The sequence below is a fragment of the Bidens hawaiensis genome, unplaced genomic scaffold (assembly GCF_021521415.1).
Source record: "Bidens hawaiensis isolate Kalapana, Puna unplaced genomic scaffold, B.hawaiensis_p1.1 tig00008481_1, whole genome shotgun sequence".
NCBI classification, from domain to species: domain Eukaryota; kingdom Viridiplantae; phylum Streptophyta; class Magnoliopsida; order Asterales; family Asteraceae; genus Bidens; species Bidens hawaiensis.
Genome location: NW_027491603.1, coordinates 590,527 through 604,948, shown reverse-complemented (window position 1 = coordinate 604,948; position 14,422 = coordinate 590,527).

The window sequence follows — 14,422 nt, the reverse complement described above, 5'->3', positions numbered from 1 at the left end:
TTAGTTTAGGTTTAATGATACTAACTGGAATGTCTTTTTCAGTGAACATTGTGTCCATTCCCTTTAACTTAAAAATTCTAGCAGCAGATGGATTAGAACAAGAAGGATTAATGAAACGCATTAAATCCTCATCAGAAATTTTCAGTTTTTCTGACTTCTTTGCCTTCATAGAGTTCACTTTCATTGAATTTTCCTTTTTCTCTTGAGGTTTATGTGAATCATACATTGCTTCCTCAAATTCGTGAGGCTCGCACAGAATATGATTAGAATTAGGAATGTTCTTATTCTTGTGTATAATCTCGGGTTCAAACACATCCTCGATAATGACCTTGTCATCGTGTTCAACAAACACCTTTTTGCTTTGAACATGAGATTTTTGAGGAGCAACTTGGGTTTTAACATTTTTAGATTTAACAGATTTAACATTTTCTGAAATCACAGGTTTTTTCAAAATTACCTCTTCTTCCTTTTTAGCAAAAGGATTCATTTTATAGTCGTTGTGAAATGGTGGAGGAATTTCTACAAAACCTATACCCTTTTTAGAGTCCTTTTGTTTTCCAGAAACTTCAATAATTTCATTCAACAAAAATGAAGAATTTCGAAATTTACCCAACTTGTTGTTCAACTCAAGAACCTCGTTCTCAAGCTCAGTTATCTTAGAACGATGTTTCAAGACTTTCTGAATCTTTTGGTCATTAATTGTCATTTTCACAGATAACTCGGCTTTCAAATCATGATTACTTATAGTCAAAGCCTCAATCTTTTCTCTTGAGTTGATTTGAGAATTCAAGGATTGTCTATAAGTATCTTTCAATGATACAATCTCTTTCAGTAAATTGTCATTTTGAAGTTTTAATGAATCAATTTTAGACTTGTTATAATCACAATCAACACATGATACCTTAGAAAAAGTAGATTTACTAACCTCATTCTGGTTGGCTGTGCAAGCAGACGTGGAAGATTCGATGATCTTCGCCATACAAGCAAAATTAATTGTAAGTTTTTCGCTTGAATCATCCGACTCGGATCCAGAATCATTATCAGATGACAAATCACTTCCACTGGCATCTTGAGAATTTTCACCAATTCCAAACATTGCTAGGTTTGCTTGATTATTGTTGTAAAGCAATTTTTGAGACCAATCATTACCATCCAGATTAGACAGCATTGCTTGATTTCCAGAAGAGGATGGTTTTGAACTTGAAGACTTTCCAGCATCATTTTGATCTTGATTTCTCGAACCAGTATATTCTTGGTTTATCACATTCCTTTGCGAAATGCCCAAATTCTTGACAATTGTAGCATTTAACCTTTAGTTTATCAAACCCAAGCTTCTTGCTCAATGAAGGAAGATCTTTGCATGTTCTTTGTATAAACTTCTTCACTTTTCTAACAATCATCGCCATGTTCCACTTTAGATCCATCAGTTCAAATCATCGGGATCAATTTGATCATAATCTTCATCGGTTAAATCACTTGTGGCAATCTTACTACTCACCAAATTCTCATAGAAAGACATAAAAGCAGACAAGAATGCAAAATTCTGTTCAGCCTCCTTTATGTTTACGTTTGGTTGAAATGAGAATTGTTTAGTAGAAGATGAATTTCCCGATGCTCCAGATGAACCAGAATTACCAAATGTATTTCCAGCAGTATAGAAACAAGCTTGTGGATCATTAAATGAAGCATTTGCATTTTCACTTGCAACAGCTTGAGTAAGAAAAGCGGTTAGTGGAGATATGGTTGAACTAAGAGGCATACTTCCACCATAGAACAAAGGATCATGACTTTCCTTTGAAGATTTCTGACATTTCAGATCATATTCTATGGCTTCAATCTTTTGCATAAATTCAATAGCAGTCAGATCTTCATTTGCGAAATAATTGTTTTCCTTCAGAACCATTAAGAATGTGGAATAAGAACTTGGAAGTATACTCTTGATAGTATCAATTTTATCACTTTCAGGAACTTCAATTTGCATCTTGTCTATCTCAGCAATCAAGTGATTGAATCTTGTTGTCATTTCTTCAACCGTCTCACCTTTCAGTAGATTAAAGTTTCGAAACTGAAACTTAAGCATTACTTTTTTACTCTCTGCTGTGTTACCCATACTTCTCATGCGAAGATGTTGAAATAAAGCAGCACATCTTTTTATGCTACCCACTTGGTGAAAGATAGTCTCAGGCAAGGCCATGGTTAGAGTAGAATAAGCTTTTATTTCTATCTCTAATGCTTTCTTTTCTTCAACAGAGTATTGTGAGATAGCCTTTGGTGTAAAACCCATAGTCTCATCTCCAATCATAGGTACAGTGTAGACCTCATCTAAACAGTAAGAACAATCAGGATGAACTGATCCTAAGTGAGCACGAAACCGAGGTTCCCACTTTGCAAAATCACTGAATTTCATCAATCTCGGACATTTGGAATGTGAACCTATCTCAGTATCAAGTTGTAACATGTGTTGCACCAACATGTTTTGAGACGCCAATGCATACATATCGGCCATATTTGAAAATTAAACAAGTTTAAAGAACTAGGTTTAACGAACTGTGTAGCGAATTGTGAACTATTATAGCGAACTGAGAATAGTTATAGCAAACTGTTAACAGTGTTTAACGAATCAACTCTTAACGAAGTTAAGAATGATCAGCAACGAAGTACCTTAACGAATGAGGTGAGTGTTTTAGCGAATCAAATGTCAACTTAACAAGTCAACTTAACGAATCACAAAGGATTTGTTTACTGAATTAGACAGTAATCAGTAACGAATCGTCAAAATAAACTTAGCGAATCACTAAGGAATGCTTAGCGAATCAGCTACAGTGGATTAGCGAATCACACTATAGCGAATCAGGTTGTTACAACCATTTGTAACAAACTCTGACACATTATGCCACGTGGCAAAGGTTGTTAGGACACAAATTCCAAGAAGAACACGTGTCACACGAATCGGTTAATCTAGATAGCGAACTAGATTACACGAATCAATAAATCACTCGAATTGGTTAACGAACTGGGTAACGAAGTAACACATTTGATAATGAATCACCATGAAACATATATCGAATCACCATGAAGAAGATAACGAATCAAGTTCATCTTCAAATCTTCAAATCTTCAAACAAGTTTTCCAGAAAGTTTGAAGATTAAACCCAGATTTACTAAATTTGTAATACTACTTTGTTTCTCAACCAAATCGCACAAGTAACCTATCAATCTTCTCGTAATCAAATTCCGAATCTAATACACATCATCTCGTACCGATTAACGAAAATACCTAACCAATTTTGATCATAACAAAACCCCTGTTTCGGACTTAAACCGAAATCACACTTAATCACCACAAATCCAATCCAAACCACAATTCCTCTAATCCGAACATTTCCAATACCTTAACCAATCCAAATTCCATCCAATCCGTCCATATTTCAATAACCACCAAATCAAGTGTAATGAGCACCGAAGGCTCTGATACCACTTGTTGGATCCCAAACTAGTTCGTATCAATAACAATTATCACAATCTGATTCTCAGATCTACGTTTATACTATTAATACTATTATATGGATCTAACTCTTAATTACCTTAATTCAGTGTATATATATATATATGTGATTATCTATTATTATTATAATTATTATCAGTATCTATGATTGATTGTATAATATTAGGTGTGAAGCTTTGAGAGAGATCTGGAATACACAAAAACGTTAATTAACTCAAAAACTTACATTAAAAGTGAACAGTAGTTCACTATATATAGAGGGTAATCTGGTTCGCTAACATCCCCTAGCAACCAGCTTCCCCTTCGTTACATAAATAACCATAACGAAGCACCCCCTGATTCGTTAACATTTCTAACGAACCAGGAAGGTATACATTACTTGGCTAGTTTGCTAACATCCCCTAGCGAACTAGCCTTTAACTTAGTGAACTGGTTAACAAAACGTTAACTTTAAATACAAAGACTCTAGATGCAAAACCGTGCACTAACAACGAGGTCAAGTCATCGCATACGCATCAACACAACTAAAGGTCAACGAGAAAAACTATACGGCTCACGATCTCGAACTTGGTGCCTTCGTTTTCGCTCTCAAAATTTGGAGACATTACCTTTATGGTACGAAATGTGTGGTTTTTACCGATCATAAAAGTCTTCAACATATTTTATACCAAAAAGATCTCAACATGAGACAACGACGATGGGCCGAATTACTTAGTGATTATGATTGCGAGATTCGCTACCATCCCGGTAAAGCGAATGTTTTCGCCGACTCCCTAAGTCGAAAGGTTAATGTTAAATCCGTTCTGCTTCTAAGAGTTGTTGTTCAAACCGATCTTCAAATTCGTATCTTTCAAGCTCAACGTATCCCCGTTGAAGAAGGTAACATGTATGAAGAAATGTCATGTGGAGCCGAACTTCAACTCGAAACCAAACCCGATGGTCGTTTGTACTTTCTCAATCGTTTGTGGATTCCCAATCACGATGACCTTCTTACTTGTATACTCGACGAAGCACACAATTCGCGATATTCCGTTCATCCCGGTGCAGATAAGATGTATTTCGATCTTCGTGCTACCTTTTGGTGGCCGGGTATGAAAAAGGACGTAGCGTTGTTTGTATCTAAATGTATTACTTGCTCAAAAGTCAAAGCCGAACATCAAAGACCTTTTGGTCTACTCGAGCAACCACCGGTCCCCGCTTGGAAATGGGAAGACATTGTTGTGGACTTTATCACTAAATTACCCAACACCCAAAAAGGCAACGATAGCATTTGGGTGATCATAAATAGATTGACCTAATCTATGTTCGGGAAATCGTGTGTCGACACGGTTTGCCATTGACTATCATCTCCGATCGCGATGCCCGTTTTACCTCTCATTTTTGGCGATCTCTTCAAGAAGCTTTGGGGACACGTCTCGATCTTAGCACCGCTTATCATCCTCAAACGGATGGTCAATCCGAACATACGATTCAAACACTCGAGGATATGCTACGAGCGTGTGTTCTTGATTTCGGTGGGAATTGGGGTTCTCACATTCCGTTCATCGAGTTCTCCTATAACAATAGCTACCATTCTAGCATTGATATGGCTCCTTTTCAAGCTCTTTGCGATCGTAAATGTCATTCCCCGATTAGTTGGAACGAAATCGGTGAAGCTCAAATCACGGGACCGGAAATGGTCCAAGAAGCTACCGATGTCATTGATCAAATCCGTAAGAACTTCTTAGCCGCTAGAAGTCGTCAAAAGAGTTATGGCGACAAGCGGCGAAAATCTATCGAATTTAATGTTGACGATCTTGTCTTCTAAAAGTATCTCCTTGGAAGGGGGTAGTCCGTTTCGGAATGAAGGGTAAGCTAGCTCCTCGTTTCGTTGATCCTTTCAAAATCCTTGAGCGTGTTGGGAAAGTAGCTTATCGACTCGATTTACCGCAAGAACTAGCCGATGTTCATACGACATTTCATGTTTCGAAACTCAAAAATTTTCTAGACGAGGGTAATCTCCATATACCTCTCGACGAAGTACATGTCGATGAGTCGATGATCATGGTTGAACGACCCGTTGAAATCATGGATCGCGACGAGAAGAAAACCAAGCGTAGTCGTATTCGGTTAGTTAAAGTTCAATGGGAATCACGGTGTGGCGCATAAATTACTTGGGAACGAGAAGACGCAATGGAGACAAGTATCACATTTGTTTTCATCATCGTCTTAATCTTAATTTCGGGACGAAATTTCCTAAAGGAGGGAATACTGTGACATTCGTCAATTTCGGGTCTTGTTTGTATTCGTTTTGTATTTGTTTTACTATGTAAACAGACCCATTTTGTAAACCGAAACCTTGGATATAATCAAAATGATGGATTTTATGTTACAATATTTTTTTACACTTGTTGGGTCTTGAAAACATTCATTTCGGTCTTTAAAACGCGTAAAAAGCACTAAAACGAACTTCATGGACTAAATCTGCCAAATAACAAAAGTTGGGTAATCAGAAAATCAACCCCGTCGCGTCGCGCGATGGGGGACACCCTGGGTGGTCGCATAGCTCGTTTTTGCTTATTTTTAAGCAAACATGTGACCCAAACCACCCCATTTTCATGCAAAACCCTTTAGCTAGACCCTTTCAACTTACCCTATATATACACCACTATTTCCACCCATTAATCCCTTCTACAACACCAAAAACTCTCTAAAATTCAAAGATCTAAAGGTTGTTTTCTTGGTTTTCTTTAAGGTTTGACTTCTAAAAGTCAAACTGAGTTATTTCTTTCATTCTAATTAGCATATGTAGTCTTACAAATACTTTTTTATGGTGGTACCACATATATATAAGACACACCCCTTGTTACCTTTGGTAGTTACTTCTCTGACTCCGGTTGGTTAAGTTTCGGACCTCGTAAGGCAAGGCTTCATGGAGGACTTCGTGTTCTTAATATATATACACACACATAACTTGTTTGCACATATTATTTATGCTTAACATCTGCTCATTTTAGTTTGTTTGTCACATTTACATGTCTTGGGTATGTGGAGACCATCTATGAACTCGTTGTCAGATGGAAACTGAACCAAACCGAACTTTTGTATAAAAGACTTGTTCTTGACTTTTTAGTTGTAAATCTTAAGTATTTTCATTTGTACATTATTATACAAGATCTATGATATTTGGGCATATGGAAACCATCAAGGAACGTATTGTGAGATGGAAACCGAACCGTTCCGATTTTTGCTCGCTTAAGACACACAAGTTTGTTTTTCGTTATCAAGATTTGTATATTTCTTTAAAAATAGTTTACAAACTGATTGTCAGGTCCCCGATTTCAGTTGGATCTTACTCGAATCATGTCATAACTCACACAAATAGATGTGCCGACAAGAGAGTTAATGACAGGTTGCAATATTTAGAAAGATTACCATTTGTTAAAGGCGGAATCAATAACAAACATATGGTTGCTTAATCAATATTCAAAGGTAACCAACACGAAAAAGATTCACTCAAAAGATTTCCATTTATATAACTTTAATCATACAAACGATAATCTATTTAGGGTTTCTTTAAGGAAGGTTTATCCGTATGAATTCTAGGACAGCCGTCAGACACAAAAATATTCCTTTTTTCAATTAATGTGTCTGTCTGCCATAGGCGGCGTGCCCTAAAACATTCTATTTATAGGCCTGCCACCCTAGGACAGCTGTCATTCCTTCTAGAAACCGCAAACATTAATACATATTCAAATTACATAATAACAAAATATTCTAAGTGTAAAACAAGTCTTCCGGGTATGCTTTGTTAGCAATATTCATTTCCCGAGTACGCTTTGTACTCTGTCATCCTTCAAGACTTGGTAACATAGAAGTGTGCTTGGATCAGTTTTCGGGTAGACTTTACTAGAATAGTATTTTACTAAGTAAAATACTCACCGGGTAGACTTCAATCTTCTTGACTTTGCCAGACTTTGCCCGACAAACCCTTACGAGCAAACTTGTTCTTCATTGATCCCTTCAACTCTTTTGCTACAAAATAACTTATTAGCAAAGTGTGCTCGGTAGCACTGTTCCTTGCTTGAGTTGAACTGTGCCCGATGATACTTAAGATATATCAATATTGATCAAGCTTGCCTGGACCAATCATTATTATAAATACCTTTCCTGGTCTTCCAATCACTTGGTTTCTTTGAGCTTGGTTAGCCAAGAGGTTACTCGGAGATAAACCTTACTCGGCTTATGAAGAACTAACTTGCTAGACAAAGTGATCCTTGCCCGGGAATATACTAACTAGCATACCTTACTCGGTAATACACTAATTAGTGAACCCTGCTCGGATAATCACTAAAGAAGAATTCTAGAAGATAACCTTGCCCGATAGGCAAAATATCGTACACGGCTAAGTAAAAGCTTGCTCGGATGTCTAAGATGTGCTCATATCCATACTTAGCAAATTTCTGAGGAGGTTGAGAAGATTCCAATCTTTCATATATCTCACTTTGGTCAAATCTTTGACTCAACAATCTCCCCCTAGATTGGAACACCTCAGGTGTCCCGAAACACATCTAAGGTTACATACACTTAGTAAAAATACAAATCAAATCATAATCAAAGTACATATTCATAACATAAACAAATTACATATTCAAAATTCTGTCCGAAGACATTACATAGCAAAGCCTAATCTAGAAATCTTGTCTCTTTCTTGCATTGTGGGCGGCTTGCCTTCGGTTGACTATTTCTGATGCAGCTTTCATTTTAAAGATATTAAGGATTCGGTAGTGAGTATGACTTTCTGGTATGACAAAATCTCTTATATCCATCAGATCCTCATGATGCAGGTAAGTCAAGTCTTCATCTTTCTTGATAATCCCCAGTACTTTTCCATCAGAGTTTCTTAGCAAGTAATGGTCATCTTTTTCTTTGTATTCCACTTCAGTTATAATGCCATTTCTTTGTATTGTGTACTTGGGGCGGTCATTCTTCTTTCAAGACTTATGCATGTGTTCATGTTTGACAATGGATTCCTATCTCTGACATTCATCTTATAGTCTCTTTCAGCAATGTCCATTCTTCTCAATTTTTCTGTCCTTTTTGACCTGTGAAGTTGAATCATTCTCCAACTTCTCTTCTCTTTTAAGAACTTGAATCCTTTGTCAGCTTCTTCTTTCAAAAACTTTGACAGATCATTCATATACCTTCCTGCCATTCTGTTTCTATTTCTGTAATCATACAAATTAAGAGTGGCCATCCTTTTCAGTTTGATATGTTGCAAAACACATAGCGTTTTTATCCCGTTTTTGGGTTGTTTTGTGCGTAAAAAGTTAACGAATATAAATTTTTCTTGCATGAAATTACATGTTTGTGTATTTGATAGGTCTCATGTTGAAGAGAGCGAGAAAACGAGTCAAATGGAAAAAGAATGAGCTAAAACGGAGCTCGGATGAAGCCGGTACGCAAAAACGAAGATAAACGAGCTGAAAGTCAAAAAACGTCAGAAAATGTCATGTTCGAGCTATGCGACCAGGTCATACCATTCAAGAAGCATGTGGTAGATTCCCATATGTCCCAAGGCTACCAAGAATGTTCAAGAATCAGCCACGTCTATTTTGTCTTCTAGTGGGCCTAGTGGGCTTGTTTTAACCTATTTTATATTAGGAAGGAGGTGATTAAACATATATATAAACCCTAAAACCCTATGAACGATTTTATTCAAGTTTCCAGCCATCCCACACCTGCTCTAGAGGAGAAACCAAGGAGGACAAGCTTACGGTTACATCTTTTATCCTTCGGTTGTCGGTTTTGACTATTTTAACGTTTGTGAGTTCGTTTTTTGTTTTAAGCATTCAAACCTTTTGTAATCAGATTTATATGAACATGTTTATCATTTATATCTATTTCATCTATTGTTCATTGATTATGATTGGCTAAACGTGTTAGTTCTACCTAGGTTAGGTGTTTATTGTTAGGTTTTAATAAGTAATATGGATTGTTGATTATCATGGCTTGAATTGTTAATGAAAAGTTTGGCTTAATATTGAATTAGGTTGTGTTTAGTGGCTGTGAATTTATTAATTATTCTCATATACCTCTTGCTTTGATTGATTGAATAAGTTTTGATTGATTGTTGCTTGTTAGAACTCCTTACTTTGTGTTTAGGGTTTGTTTGCGGGGTGATCAACCGTAAGGTTTAAGTGAGTGTATTAATTGAATATAATCAGGGGGTGAACACCTTCTTAGAGACCAAGAGGTGATAGGAAGTAAGGTTGTCTCATAGCTTTTACTTGTTAGGATTAGGACCGCGCGAGAGCGGGTTCGGTTCTTGTCGGGTTTGGGTTTTTGAGCGATTAGTTGATCTAATTTAAGTTAAACTAAATTGTTCCTCTATCCTTGGTTGCGTAGTATTCGTCTCCATTAGGGTAGTGTGTCGGTGAGACCGAGAGGAGAGTCGACATTAGAGCACTTTAACAATTCGTTTCCCGGTTTGTTCTTAAAATCAACTAAGTGTAAGTTAGAGTTTGTTAGTGAGACTGAGAGGTGATCTAGCTTTTTTGAGTGAACCTTAGTTGAGTCATCCTTAGGAACCGGTGTCGTGAGAGTCCTCAATCCATTAACTTATTATACCTTCAATATGATTCTTATCTAGGTAGACGTTTTCTCCGATTGCAGTTAAGTTTCTAAGTTTCAAGTGTTTAGTTAAGTTAAGTTAAGTCTAGCTAAATAATTTAGTTAAAGTAAGTTAGGTTAAGTAGTTAATTATTAAAAATCATTTAAATATTCTTAGGTGAGTCTTGGTTAGGGTTAAGTATCATTAACGTTTTCAAGTGTCCTTGTGTTCGATACTCGGACTTCCATAGTGCTATACTATTAGTGATCGGTACACTTGCCGGTTTTGTGTGGCTTCTTTAGGGATTTCGTTTAATAAATTTATAGCTTAGTTGTGAGAGCATCATTATACACACATCAAGTTTTTGGCGCCGTTGCCGGGGACACGGTTAGAGGCGTATTGAGAACGACCCGAGTTAGGATTTACCTATTGTATTTTCGTATATTAGATTTTATTAGTTATTTTAATTAGTTTAGTTTTAGTTTAATTTTATTTTAAGTAATTTATTTTGTTTTTATCTGGTGCCCGTGATCCTTTTCTTTTGAGTGTTATTTAAAGGAAATATGTTCGGATGACACGTTGGAAGGCCATGGTGCAAAGTGTGTGGCGGAGATCACTGGGTACATGATGCTTATGAGCGAAGGAGGATAGACTTGTGGCAAAGCCTCCTCCATACCAATTTTCATATGATCAAATGGGGAACTTCTTAGGGTATAAAGACTTATCGGGAAATATATTAGAGCCAACCCCAGAATTGGAATCAGTAATGGACGATGTATTGTTCGCCATTAGAAATGATTTAGAGTATATTCCACCTTTGAATCCACCTTTGTTTGAAACCCTGAGTGAGATTGAATATACCGGAATGGAGGAGCAGAGAGTAGAGGAGTATGTTCCCTCTTGGGATAAAGAATTTAAGGATGAGTTTGGTGAAGAGTTGATGGACTGCGCCACTACGGATGAAGGTGAGTTTGACCCACTTGGTGATCTAAAGCTGCTTGAAGATTTAATATATAACGAGCCAAGTGTGGGGATCGAGAAGGAGCTTTGTAAGGAGAGCCATGAAGTAGTTAGTGATTTGGTCCTTCCGACACTTCACCTTGATTGTGAAAAACCAAAACACGAACCGTACTCAATCTCCATTCGGGACGTGTTAAGGTTTAAAAATTTGGCTAAAAGAACTAGGAGGATTTCTGGGCGAAGAAATCGTAGTGTGATGAAGAGATTGACTTCCCCATTTCAGTTCATTCAACCATTTTTGGGGGAATTCAAGAGTTGGTGGGTCGAGTTTTGTAACACCCCGTAACCGCAGCGGAAACGTACACGGGATGCAACAGACACATCTGATATCAACAGCATTGCTTATAAAGAAAATACCACTACATTAATTTATAACATATTACATTGTTGCGAGTTTCATTACTGTCTAGGTGTTACACACATATTTTACCGATAAGACATTAATAAATTCATTACAAAACATAGAGCAGCAAGCTTCCAACAGGTAGCACAGATAGTTAAGCACATATCAATCATTCCAACTCGGGCATACCTAGAAAACATGTAAAGAAAACGGGTCAACTACGAATAGTTGGTGAGTTTCACTAATTTAAATAAACACTGACAAATCATTTTAATAATCATTTATTAACAATATAATCATGCTGGGAACTATGTTACCCCAGAACATTTCCATTAACTTTCTGGGAACTATGTTACCCCAGAACAATAATAACCCCTGGGAACTATGTTACCCCAGAACAATAATAACCCCTGGGAACTATGTTACCCCAGAACAATAATAACCCCTGGGAACTATGTTACCCCAGAACAATAATAACCCCTGGGAACTATGTTACCCCAGAACAATATCACATGATAAACATTTTATATATTCTGTGCATCAGTCCATATATATATAAATGTACAAGTATTTCCATACGATCGGTATGTACTTAAATACTTTAAATAAGACATGTTTTCCGCCCCGGGAAAATATAATTAAAACAATTCATTAAAAGGGGCTCGTGAAAACTCACCTTTTTGTGAGTCAGTGGGTAATATAAGGAACAGCTACGTGCCTGGATCTGTAATATAATATCTAGTCGTTACTATATAATTCCCATAACTTAAATACGTATCAATCGGTACATCTGGGAACATTGTTAACCCAGTACTGTACTCGATTCGGAAACAATGTTAATCCTGTGACACTTCTAAGGACTCAGATTGTGACATTGCTTAGAGTTTGACAGTCTAAATTATCATTTTTATGTTTTTCTTTGATTCGCGTGCCTAGCACGGTTATCCGTTTTTTTTTAAGTTTCAAAAAAATGAGTTTGGGCCACACCCGACCCAAAAATGGTGTTTGGATGCTATTTTAGTTAAAGTGATGAAATTAGAGCTCGGTTTGACACCCCGTTTGGCCGCGGGGCCCGTTTCCGTCATTTCGGTGCCGGAAACGGTAAAATCGGGTAAAATTACCCAAATCATCCGAATTATTTTCGGATGATTTATTTTTACTTAATTTACTTAGATTTATGAAATAGTCCATTTTTAGAGTTTTCATGTACCAGTCAGCTCGCTTATGCGAACTTTGCCGGTTTACACGTTTTAAGCTTTAAAAACTTGTTTTTATCTTCTTTTTAGCACAAATAATTACCCGATTAGTCTCGGGCCTTGAAATTTTGCACAAAACTTAATTTGACAGAAAGGAATTTTGTAAAAATTTTCCAGATTTATTTTCTTATATTTACATTTATTTATCTATTTTTAAATCTTATTAAAACACTAAATATATCAAAAATACCAAAACACTTTAGAAAAATCCCAAATTTTTCTGGGATGATACTTGTCATCCTCATAACTTTCTGGAATTTTTCCAGATTTATTTTCTTATATTTACATTTATTTATCTATTTTTAAATCTTATTAAAACACTAAATATGTCAAAAATACCAAAACACTTTAGAAAAATCCCAAATTTTTCTGGGATGATCTCTATCATCCTCATAACTTCCTGGAATTTTTCCAGAATTTAAAAATTATTTTTCAAGCTATTTTCACCCAAAACCGAGCTAGAAAGCCCTAGAACTCGTTTCACCGAAAAGCCTACTTAGACTTTTCCAACTGAGCTCAAATTTTGTGGGTGACTTTTATATGTTATAAAAAGCTTATCTTAAATTTTCCGGAATTTTTCATCATGTTTTGCTATTTTTCACTATTTTTGGCCAAAACCGAGCATTAAATTCACCAAATATTCATCTTTTATCCAAAAATTACCAAAAATTCACAGATCTCATATTTTCATGTGTAGATCATCTCTGTGAAATTTCGTGACCCGACTCTAAGCACACAACAATCTGTCCATTTTTCATAAACACACGAAAACCGAACTATTTTGTGTTTTCTAGCTTTAGATCGCAAGGATCTCGGTTTCTAGCCTTTGCTAGCCGCTAGATACAACACTTACAAGCACATCAACACCACACCAAGCAAGTTATACCCACAATCAAGCCATTTCTTTCCTAGTGTCGGTTAAAACATCAAAACAACGATTTTGACCGTAAAAATCCGTTCTCGACTCTTTTTACTCATTTCTTGGACCAAGATCCCTTGTATAACTTGTATACATCTCTTGGTCATGCAAGAGTCGGTTTCATCTCGGATTTTCACCCGTTTTTCACATGGAAAATTCATTTGACAAGATTTCAACCGTAAAAATTCATTCTAAACACTTTTAACTAATTACTTGGATCAAGATCCTTTGTATAACTTGTATACATCCCTTGATCATACGAGAATCGGTTTCATCTCGGGTTTTCACCCATTTTTCACATGAAAACCTCCTTTTCTCAAGAATTATGAAATTAAAAACAAGATTCAAGCATCAATTCATGCATATACCTTGAGATCTTGGTGAAAAATGGATGAATCTTGGATGAAGGTTTGAAGATTGAGAGAGTTTGAGAGAGTTTGGATGAAAGAAAAAAAAATGGAATGTGTAAAAGGGGTGTGGGGGTGGCCGGCCATATGGTGGTGTGGGGGGTGGGTCCCACAACTTCAATATTAGCCACACATTTGGATTGTGTAATCCGGATAATGTTGTGGATAATCTGGTTCAGTTCGTTTCTCGTTTAAACTCGTAATTCGGCTTAAAACGAGCCTAAAATGGTTGTTTTTCGGGTTAACATAAAATTTATATAAAACTGATTTAAAAACTTTAAAAACTTAACCCATGACATTAAAACATCATATTATTAATAATTACGCATCTTTTTCGGCTTGATTGATCGTCTCTTGCTTGGTTTGGTGTTAAAGGTTTC